Raw genomic sequence first — 12,375 nt, 5'->3', positions numbered from 1 at the left:
AACGGCGGCGGTAGCAGCGGGTATTCGCGTTTTGCCTCCTACCTTTCTCACCATAACCAACCCTCCTCCTCCTCCACCACCACCTTCGTACACACATGCGTACCACGCACACAATAAAAATCGTCACGTGCACACACAAATTTCCACCCTCTTCTCCGCCCGCTCTGCTTAAACTCCCACGAAAAGCGAGATCTAACCAGCTTGGAAGATTCGCATTTACCTAATTGTGTCCCCCGTTATTTATTTAGCTCCGGGATCTATTTAGATTACACGGTCTATGCTAACGTAACACTGCAGCACGGAGCAGCCATTCGGCCACCCCCCGACAGATGATCGACTCTCTCTCTCTCTCTCTCTCTCAACTACTATATCCCACCCCTTTTGCACGTCGAAGAGTGTTGCTGGCGGCGACCACGTCTTTGACACAGTTCGATCACATTTTCACCGTGGTTTATGAAACACACGATGCGTGTAAGGTGTATGTATGTATATGCTGGGAGGTGCACGTTTAACGTGGAACACTGGTTGTGTCTCGTAAAGCGTATGTAAACGAAACCTCTCTGTTTTGGTGATGTTTTTCCCCTTCTTGACTGTTTCCTTTTTGTTTTCTCCTTTCTTTTTTTTGTTTAGTAAAAGTAAGAGTAGCCAGGCATTCTCATCAATGGGAGGATTCATACAAGATGATTTTTCGTGGAAGTGTATACGTGAACATACGCGGTCTTTTTGTATTCGTTCTTAAAACACTGCGTTTCACGGGACGCTTGATTTTGACGCATTTCGAATTTCTCAAGGAAAATTAAACAGAAACCGATTTACATTTCTCTCCTATCCACTTGTGCTTGTTATAAATTTTATGTAAATATATAATAGTGTATAATACGCGGGTTTTTTAATAAAATAAGTTGTTTTTTAAAGAAAATCTGCGGTTTTGCGTTTACGCGTGAACTGTGTGTTAAATTTAGAGCTTCTTCATTTTTCGAACTTCTTGCGAACCTTGTGAGAGCAAATTATTTCATTTATTAACGCGTCGACCGCCACACGTTTTGGTCACCTGCGATTATTTCCTCGATGGGGCCATGTGACTGGAGGAGGGCCTGAAATGTTTAGAATAATTCCAATGAAATGAATATCGTCAACTAAACTCTTCCAACGTCGTAGCTAGAACTAGACGTTATTTCGAATTAAAAAAAAAAAGAAATAGAGCATAATATAATACTACGCTTAGAATAATGAAATTTTTCTTCCGGCCCCCTGAGCGAATCACGTAAATCTGGCATGGCAGTGAACGTGTTAACGAGAAGAATTAGCAAATCTGAAACTTTCGAACGAAGGTGTATGTGTGTATCCGTTACACCGATTCTTTCGTAGATTTATTCACATATCCAAGCATCAATTTGTTCTTTTAGAGCGAGTTCGCGGTCGTGGCCCTAGCCCTTTCTCGTTTCACGATTCGGCGGTGCCTTTTCGTCACTTACACGTTCGCGTATTAAGCGCATTCTCGTCCCTGATGGTAGTTAGATTATCGGTTTGGTTCGATTCTCAAATATAGATGATAAAAATTTGGAGAAGAGTTGAAGGCTTCAAAATGGCCACTGTTGATCCTCCTCCTCTTCGAGCTATAGATATCGTCTCTTTTCTTCTTTCTCCTATTCTATTTAGTTTCGCGTTAAATACGTGTACCTACTGGAGCTCTTCTGGAGAAATTAATAAATAGAAAGGCTCTTACTGAATATTGCACGTATAAATTGATTAAAAGTTTCGCGTAACTGTAAATACGGTCAAAAAGAGAGCTTTGGCTCTTTAAACTCACGTTAGATACGGTAATATGGATTAACGATAGACAGAGGAATTTTGTTCGAATTAGCGTGGAAAAACTTATTAATTTTGCTTATGAAAAGTAACTAAATTTTTTCTGTTTGTGCGTGAGCCCGCGTTTCTTATTGTACTATTTAACACATTAAGGACCGCCACGTTGTCTTTAGATGTCAATTACTTTGATACATTGTATCTACTTTGTCCATTTAAGTGTTTACATCAATAGTCAATGTATTAACCGTTTTCGTCTCATCCACACCGAAGAGATCAATCCCATTGGTGGAAACCGTACAGGTCAAGCTATGAAAGACTGTATAAATGCACGAACCCGAAATAAAAACAGCTTAGTCTCAGAGAAAATTCGACACGTTGCATTGCATTTTGGTGATTCGAATAGTCTTCGTCTTCGAAGCGAATCAAGATATATATATGTAAATTTTGTATGGTTCCTCTTCATAGAGAAAAATCTTTCACGCAATATCATACTTTAAAAAAGTACTAGAAACTTTGGTAAAATTGATTTTTAAATAAAATTTTATGATAATTATTAAAAACCAATTTTTTTTAATAATTGCCTAAAATACATCCTATTTTACAATTTCTAAAAATTTCGTAAAAATTTATTTTTTAAGTAAAAAAGTTATGATAATTATTAAAAAACATAATTTTTTTTCAATAATACCTAAGATGCATCCTATTTTACAATTTCTGAAAGTTTCGCAAAAATTGCTTCGTAAATAAAAAAGTAATGAGGATTTTAGTAACGTGCAAGCTTGCCCAAAAACGTGCGCGGTCCTAGGCGTATGTCTTATAGATTTCTTAGCGGTCCTTAATGTGTTAAGCAGTTGTGGCGACAACCCCGAACTGAGTACCTGTTTTTCACTCGGGTTTTCGCCTCCGTTGTTTTGTATTACATTTATATCAACAAACGTTTTTTTTTTTTTCTCTGCAGTCGATCGAGTCAATCTTTATTCGCAAATTAAAGATCCTCGATATACTTAATTATACATTAAAATTAATATTTTAATGTTTTAAGCCCAGTTTAAATACGAACCATAGTCACCCGTCGTAGCGAAAGGGTTAACCAATTTCGATGAAATTTTCAGCACGTATATAATTGACACAGATCTACAAAACGTATGTTTTAAATTTTCATCACAAGCCTAGAAAAATTTTTTATACACGTCACCTAGTGAACTAATCTTTTTAACTTCTCAAAAAAAGAAAACTCGAGTCGTTTGGCTCAATTTTTAAAAAACTTATTCCGTTTCACAGGGTGTCCTAATACTTATGGCACGGTAGTGTACATCTGTATAAAAAAAAAAATTAGTGTTCTACTGTTCGGTATAAAATTCTAAGTGATTACAGCACTGTGCGATCAGCAATCATTCAATAATTAACAACGTTCCTTTCTAGTTATTATCATCTGGTACTTTATTATAACTTCACTGTGACGTACATGATTATTGGATATACAAGGTCTAATGAGAAAATAATGTATTATGCTTTCAGACATATTCGTACTCTCACTTTTTGTGGTTATGCTTTCGGCGATCTGCAGTTATTTATTGCACGTGCTTCAGCCCATTTATAAACGTAAACATTTCGCATACTACAGTACAATAGAAGTGATTCCTGTATAAATCTTATTCACATTTTTTTTTACTTCGTACTTTTTATATATGTAGGATGCTGAAATATTTTATATACGGCGTGTTGAAATTTGAATGGGAAATAAGGTATGGCGAAAATTTTTCCGATACGGAGAGATGTGTCGTGTAGTTTAAATAGTTTTTCCCTTCTTTGCGCGCGTGTGGAATGGTAGAGAAGATTTCAAAGTCGATTCGTTTTTTCATTTTTCCATGGAATACTGTACACCTTTGTTCGTAATACGATAACGTTTGTTAAGACGAGTAAACGGTGTGCCGCATAGGGTCGTTCAACGTAGTAGAAAGTTTTAAAACACAGCAGACGAACAAATAGTTCAATAAACAGTTCCTGAAAAATCTACAGTATCTCATTTGTAAAAAGAAAGAAAATGAAGCTAATTTCGAAATCTCCTCTACCAAATTCATACACAAAGAAAAAAGAAACTATTTACACTACACAATACCCCCCTCTTCGTACCAAACAATATTCGTAATAACAATTTTGTTCATATCTTAAAACGATCTGCAAGATATTCGTGAGCGTTTCCATTTAACTCTTTGAAGCACAGAATCTTAAGACAAAAACCGACTCCAGTTGCGCAGGAATTTTGTTTTAAAAAAATGTGACGAAGCAGGTATGAATTACGACATAAAACTAAAGCTTAAAGAAAAATGTCGAGATAATTAATTATTAGGTGGGACATAAGTAATCTCACCACATGAAAAACATCCTACTGTGCATATGTAAGTACTAGAAAGGTGGGACACTTCTTACCCCACTATGCCCCAAAGAGTTAAACGAGGCCAGCACACTGTGTTACGGTTAAAAGTCAGATATTTCTTTCCCTCTTCAAGTAATTGTTCACACAGTGTTCGTGTTATACGATTTTTACCCAAATGGAATTGTGGTGTCGTATCGGTCCACGGATACGGGACTTGAATCACGACGAATAGAATGTGGTATATTGAGAACTAACGAGAATCCGGGAGTACAAATTTATTTAATTTGCTGGTAAACTGCAAGAACAGACTCGGCTGATCGTTTTTTGAGTGTATCGTTTGGTGTTCGGAGGAAGACTGACTGACAAATTGGAGGAGTACAGGGAAATGAGAGTTGGTGTAGGCGGAGTTAAAATCTGGAGGTAGAATATTGAAACGATGGAAATTCGGTGATTGGTCTTAGGATATTTGCAAGAGGACAGGGAAAGGGTAAACGTAGGGAAAATCGCAGTGGGAGAGGAAATCGGACATCAGAGAAGGAAAAGACTAGTGTGCTAATTAGAAAATTGGTACAATGGATAGTAAAAATGTGCTAAGTTCGGTAAACGTTTTACGGGGGTACGCTTGTCTGACGGTCCTGATAATCCTCAGCTTCGAGGCTCGGTCAGGGCCGGTTTATGGTTTTTTTGGGAACCGTTGTTCCGTACGGAACAAGAATATAATTGATCATACGAAAATGACAGAGAGAGAGAGAGAGAGAGAGACGGAATAGGCTGAAAGGAGAAGTAGTAAAAGGTAACAGTGTTACGAACGAATGCAGATTACTTTTGCGTTGTCATTAAAATGAAATAACATTTATTGAATCGAGACAGTGACACCTAACAGTGGTTTTCTATATCCTACTACTTACAATCTTAAAGGTAATCACAGCAACAATATTATCTCCATTATTCACAACACTTACGTAGATTACTGTCGCAATAATATATTATTTTCATTAATAAATTTGTTAATACTCGTACACTGTGTATTTGTTATCAGTATTATTATTACACATAATAAGAAAACTGCATGAGACCACTTCCGCGTCAGGGCTTCATCGATCTATGAAGTCCTAGAAAAAGAAAAAGAGAAGAAAAAGAAAAGAAAAATTGAAACATGGCTCCTCTCTATTTACAAAGAATTCCCATATCGTCGCGAAACCGGTGTGCCGAGGTGTAATTTTCAACGTCTCTTTAAACGAGATAAAGTTTCTTCGCGGTTTGCAAAATATCAGATTTATTGAAACAAACGGAGAATCCATTCCGTTCGAAGCGTCGGAACGCGAGTTTTTCAACATTCTTACGGGACAGAGGAGGTGACTCTATTTTTCGAGAATGATAATACGAACGTAACGTATCATTCGTCGGACAACTTCTGCTTTCTCTTCGGCGAAAAACTGTTCGACGAACGAATCCGCGGCTGTTTGAAAAGTAAAGCCACCCCCGTGTGTAGCGTTCAACGCAGCCATTTTCTATCTAAACTCGCTCTCTAACGGCGTCCTCGTGCTAATTTCCTTCGAATTTCACCGTGTTTTCACTCGACGAGGCGTAAATATTCCTCGATCACCTCAGAATTTGAAAAAACAAAAAAAAGAAAAGCTACCGATTCAAGGCTCTTCTTAGATTAAACAAGGTTCCAAAACCGGACCAAAGATGACGACGAATTGTTTACACCGTGTAATTCAAGTATTAAAAATAAAGAGGAAAATCGTTTCTCCAAAAAGGAAAAAAAAAAAAAAAAAAAAAAAAAAAAAAAAAAAAACTGAACATCGAGAACACCGTTGGTTGCCCATCGTATCGTAAAACGCGGAAGTGGTTCGTGCAAGTCCGAACGAAGTGTACAAACCTCGAAAACCGAGGCTCTCGATCGTGGAGAACGAAGAAAAGAATTGGCGGCGTAATTTTTCTTTTACCGCGGCGCTTTTTCCTTTCTCATTTCACTGTTTTTCGCGCGCAAGCCGCCGCGCTCCGTGGTGGTTTGTTTCTTTGTTTTCGCGTGTTTGTTTGTTTGTTTTTTTCTCGTTTTTTTTTCATCCAAAAATATAAATTTACTAATGTACAGTACAATCCCCGTTCGCCGTAAGAAAACGTTCAAACGAATTGCGGTACACCAGCTGCTGCTGCTGCTGTTTGCGTCGTCGGAGACATCGAACGCGTATTTCGTTCGTATATCCGTAATACGACGCCGCGAGATCGTGTTAATTACCCTACTGACTGCTGACAAATCGTTATTAGCTCGTCACCCACTGAGACAGAGAAAGAGAGAGATAGAGAGAGAACCTCGGCGCGAGACGTTCTCGACGATAACAGGCGACAGTGTTTTGCCTCCTTTCTCTCGAAAGAGGGTGAAGATCGAAGTCTAATTAAACGGATGCTTGTTGCGTAACACTCATATATGCATGGCTCTGGTTGTGGTAAATAGGTAAGTATGCTTTGGCGGAGGGAACGAAATTGTGGTCCAAAGTGTCTTGGAACGGGCGAATCTCGATGGTGCATGATATATATATATCTCGACTGATCACGAAAACAAATTAGTCCTTTGTACTGTGACACGATTTTTAACCTTCGAACGGCGGATCCGGACTTTTAAATCTCCCATTGTTTCTCACAACCGGGCAGCGTTCACCGATACACAATCACGGGCTCTCCTTTTCTTTTCTTATTATTATAAATATGTTCGTTACTCTAATCGGAATATATTTGTGCAATTTTAAACGATATATAACGCTTGGTAAAGTAAAACGGAAAATTTGTGATTTCGGTCGCGTACGAACGATGGTTCGGGTCACATTTGACCCGGCTTCCGCCGTGCGCGCGACTATCCACTGTCCGAGGGTTAATCAACGTGACAAACATTGGTTTTCACAGTTTTCTTGAAACCTTTCGGAGATTTCATCGCAAGCCGGAGAATTGTTGCTTCGGCTCGAAAAAGAAACAGCAACGAAAGGGTTAATTTTCATCGAGTTACACTTTTTCGTCACACGCTTGATTTTCGCGATCTTCTTCGGTGATGTGTAGGTGCAATTCGAAAGTGAAGCGTGTCAGAGATCGACGTACAAATCTGCGGACTCTTATTGCGTTCCTATTTTACAAAGAAATATTTCGTTGATAAAGAAAAAAAATAGAGAAAAATTTCGAGCGCTAGATTTCTACGATTGAATCATTTCACGTAACTTACGAGTAAACTCGATTCTCGAAGTTCCAATTTTTACGGGTCACAAGAGACGACGTTACGCGAGTGAAGAAGAAGCGAAATCAGAGTTGAGAGATGCGAACACAAACCCGAGAGAACAATTGTATATAGTGCAAAGGGTTAATTGGTATACAAAGACTCGTCGAGAGGGTTGGTGGACTTTTAAAACCGCGTTTTCTCGCGTCAGGTACGAATTAGCGATCGAGAAGAGGAGCCAGTCTGAATCGGCTACCGACAAGATGGCGAACGACGAGTCGCTCGAGGACCTCTTTTCTCCCTGTTCGAAATACGAAAGAACGAGGAAGAAGGACGTGTGTTTTACGAGACACGGGGATGAATTGATCACGTGAAACAGACGAGACAAGCGGAAAGAGGACACGCGCGTGTAAAATTCTCTCGAGTGTTTTTCCCTCGCGGTCGCGCTTGCGCGTGCTTTCTCCACTTCCGGCACGGGGACTTTCCCTTCGAACCGCTAATGCGATTAATTAGAAATGTTACATCGCGTGAAAGAAAGCCTTGTCTCTGAGGTAGTGAATATATATCAAATTACCCTGTACCGTAATTTTCACACTTTCGCGATACTTTTTGTTAAGTGTGTGTGTGCTTTGTATTTTCTAGCGGGGGAAGCTCATTTTCGCGGAAAAGTCCACTGGCCTGTAGTAGCGAGACTCGATTCAAGTTTCGCGTGGAAATGGTCGATCTTTTTTCCTTTCCTCTCTCTCTTTCGAGCGAAAAAATTTGTCGATTCTTTTGTAATAGAAAAGAAAAAATTGGTCGAGTACGACTGTTGTGTTTTAGATAGGAATTGCGTATATTGTGAAAATTCGACGACGAAGGTGAATTTTTTTATATTTAACCTGTTAACTCGGGTAACACGTTTCGAACAGAAATTGAATCTTCCTAGTTTATTATTGAAAATCGATTGCTTCGGTATGGTTCTTGCAAATGTCAATATCGTGTGTTTTATATTTAACACAAGGATAGCGGTACAATTGAAAATGAACGATCTCACGGTACGCAAACTATTGTGTTAGAAGTAAGAAGATGGTGTTTTAAATTCGAAGTAAATTTAGAATTGAAATTAATTTTTCTTACTGATGTGTAACTGTATCTTGACCAAAATGTGCGCCACGAGTTTGATTCGTTGTTAAAAAATTAGGAGTTAACCCGTCTTCTCCTTAGTCAACAGGTTAAAAAAGTGACACGGAGAATTCTACTGAAAATATCGCTTATTTCTGTATCTAACAATCAAAGCGTACTCTCGTACAAATGTGAAACGGATGGCGGGCCATCGTAGTTCGTTCGAAAGTGGCCAAGAATCGCGAGACGTTTATTTGCAAGAGAGAAAAGACTGTGAAAGCTCGAGAGATCTTTCCAATAGAGTATGTGGAGGAATTACCTTGGCTGTCAAGATTGCTTCAAGAAGTGCACTTTCAACGTCACGTCGACATGATCCTTCTACGAAAGCAAAACACACGTCGGAGAAGAGGTAAAACTGTATTTCCTCCAATTGCTCGAGTAATTGAAAAAACGACAAATAAAATCTCCATAGTACCTGATCTCACAATTTGCATTCAGCGGTATTAAAAAACCACTACTCGTTTGAAATTGAAAAACCCGTAAAGTATCTCGGAAAATTATCTAAAAACTGTCGCTAAAAATTTCAACTAAAACACAATCGTCGAAATTTCAACGAAAAAGAGAAAATAAAAATCACACTCGCAATTTTCGCGAATCTTTAGTTTCAGTACAATAAAAGAAAATAAAAAGCAATTCCCTCTTGAGGCGAAACAAAAAGGGTATCCATCAGTCGACCGTAAAAAAAAAAAAAAAAAAAAAAGAACGGCGCAATAAATCGACCTGACGAATTCAACCCCGAGAAAGTCTCATCGTGTCCCACCGTCCCCGTGACATAATCGCAAGCTTTCGTTGTGACGTGTGTCTTTACGAGATCCGTTCCAAGACCCTGCATCGTGAAGCATGAACAGTGTGTGGTATGTGTGCATGTGTGTGCGGAAACAATGAGCGAATGATAAACGTGTAGGCTCGGTTGGCGCGTTTTCGAACGCCAATGGCGGACAACCAGCCACCTCTTCATTTCCGGTCTCTTGCTTGAGACGAAAAAACGACCCACGTGGCTGGTCGTGGCCATCAGTTTCCGTTTTAAAGGGAGAACATCGAATACACGTGGCGAACAAATTCCATTTGTATGTGTGTATGCGTGTGTACATGTGGCGTGTCACCGTACTGTGTGTACTATGAAAATGGTACACGCTTCTCGAACGGTACCCATAAAACGACCGTCTCTCGCTTATCTAAAAACGTATTATATACAGAGTGTAGTGTGTGTGTGTTGTCGCACGATTCCTTTTTTCCTCTCTAATTTACATTACAAGCTAAGAAGAGTAACAAATGCTATTTTACAACCGTCTTTATACAGAAGATCGACGAGAATGGAACGTGCGCTTCGATCGCGAGTATACAACAGGAGAGCTGTTGCTTTGCTGGTCCGCTGAAGAAGATGGACCGAGGGTGGAGAAAGAAGAATTTTGACGCAGCAGGACCAGCAGAAACTTTACCTGTTTCTTCTATTTTTGTTTCTTCGCTTCTCGAGAAATTTCAGCTCTCGCGACACACAGACGACGAAGCTGTCTGTAATTTATGTTCTTCCTCGACTCCAAACGACATTTTATACTCCGTTGAAACACGCCGCGCGCTTCCGTCGTGTTTTGTTGCTAGCGAAACACGCGCGAGATTCTCGCGTTAAAACTCGATGTAATATACACGGTAGCCAGGTAAAAGTACGTTTTTTTCACGTTCGCCTAAGGTATATTCGTCGCTTTAATTATTTCGATCGAGTAAATCCTTGTCTCGTTATCAGCTACGGATTGGATTGTCTTAATCTAGAATCGCGCGGGACTTGGACCAAGAGGAATGGAAATATACAACGTGGCTCTCCTTCTTTCTCTCCCTTTCTCTACGTTTTCGACGATTCGAGTGTCCTTTTTTTTTTTAAGAAGGAAACTTGACAGAGGGAGAGAGAGAAAGAGAGGGAGAGATTGGAGATGCGGAGGAGCGGTTTGAGAAACACGTTTTTCTTGTTCAACTAACCGGAGGAGAGAGTCTAAATGCTACGCTGTATCCTTGAACCCTTCGTAAAGTCTGCGAGAAAGAGGCGTTCTCGACTCTTAACGGGATTACGCGAGGACCTGGTTTTTTCCAACAGATCCTGCGGGAAGTGCGTTCTTGGCCGCGGCTCTGAACCACGTTCGTCATACGATCCATCGTGTTATTAGCTGTGTGGCTCAGATTTATCACAAATACACGGTTTCGTGTATTTAACGGAGAACAGAATTTTTGGAGGGTGAAAAGAAACGCTGTAGTCTTCAGTTTTATATTCTCAACTTTGCGTGTGTGTGTGGATTTTGAACCACGGCTGGCGAAATTAAAGTGGACGTAAAGGATAGAATTAAAAATTAAAATTAAGAGGAAGTGCACCGAAATTTTCATTAAGCGCCAATAGAAATGAAAGGGTTAAATGGGAGTGTAAGATGTATAAAACTTGTGAGAAACGAAAGATACATATATATTTCACGATACACCATTAATTCTAATGTAAAATTGTTTTAAATTACTTTCTTCGAAATTTACACAGAAATTAAACGAATCTTTATTCGAACACCTTCACACTTTGTAGAAAGTTTCTACTAATACAAGAAAGACCGACCGGGTCAAAAATGACCCGTTAGCAACTTTCCAAAAGGAAACTCTACACTGATAAGTATTATCATTTATAACTTTCTCACTTCTACCTGCATCGATATAAATCTAATTCGTCAATCGTGCACTGGTCACACAAAAATTCACCTTTAGAAGTATTAACAACAGCAGCCAAAACTCAACAATCAAATTCAAATTTACACCGTCAATTCTAAACTCCTCGAAAAATTTCACAAACGTATTACAAAAAAAACCTTCGGAAAATAATCGAAAAATATCGAAACTGTCGAAGGAAAACTTCTCGAACGAAATGAACCAACTTTTTTCCCTCCGTGAATTAACAAAAAGAAAAAAAAATTCCATCCGGTGGTAAATACTTTGGAAGAATCGCGAAGAATTTTCGACGGGAGAAAGAAAAGTCGTGGGTGGAAGAAGAAGAAGTTCGATCATGGCGGCCACTTTTCTCTCGCAAGTTTTCTGGCTGGAAAGAGCGTTGTCTGCCGACGCCATATCTGCGGGCGAGCGTGATGGCCGGTTCGGGTGAAAAAAGCCACCCTCGAGAGGCAAGCTATCAATCCCCCGCACTCTCTCCCACCCTTATAAAAGGCAGCCAGTCTGGCCAGAGCCACCCCAAAGTCTCGCGAGAATATTTGCAGCGGGTGCCCGCCCCCTCCCCGTGTGTCTTCGGATCCCTCGAAATTTCCACGCGATTCGCGCGGCTGTCATGCGTACACCGTGGCATGTATACGCGTGAAAAATTCGATAAACCGCGTTGCGACCAGACGATCGACGTATCAAGAAGGGTATCCTGAAAGTTCCGGTAATAATTGAAAAAGTTGGGGACATTCTGGTGACGTTAGAAATTCACGCGAAACGAAAAACAAGTGGGAAAAAAAAAGGAGTTGAACGAAACGTTCGATTAGAATTTCTCAAGAATAGAGCTTTGTTTACGTTAAAATTTATATTTATATTGGTCAAGTTGTCCAGTTTACTTTTTTTTTATCGGTGTTTCTCTCTGGATTGTTGGAGATAATCGAACCGTAAGCTTCCCACGTTGGATCGTCTAACGAACGTGTTCTACGCCTATGCGTGGATTTGTACACTGTCGTGAGTAGATGGATAATATACCCTGCGTGACCCGGATCATGCGTATACGTCTACGATCTCTAGATTAAACGCGAATCGAAGAATAGCCGATTTATTCATCTTCGGCCTGGAGAACCTCGATAGTTTGCGT

This window comes from Habropoda laboriosa, unplaced genomic scaffold (assembly GCF_001263275.1).
Source record: "Habropoda laboriosa isolate 0110345459 unplaced genomic scaffold, ASM126327v1 scaffold28, whole genome shotgun sequence".
Taxonomy (NCBI): domain Eukaryota; kingdom Metazoa; phylum Arthropoda; class Insecta; order Hymenoptera; family Apidae; genus Habropoda; species Habropoda laboriosa.
This window is presented reverse-complemented; position numbering follows the sequence as displayed.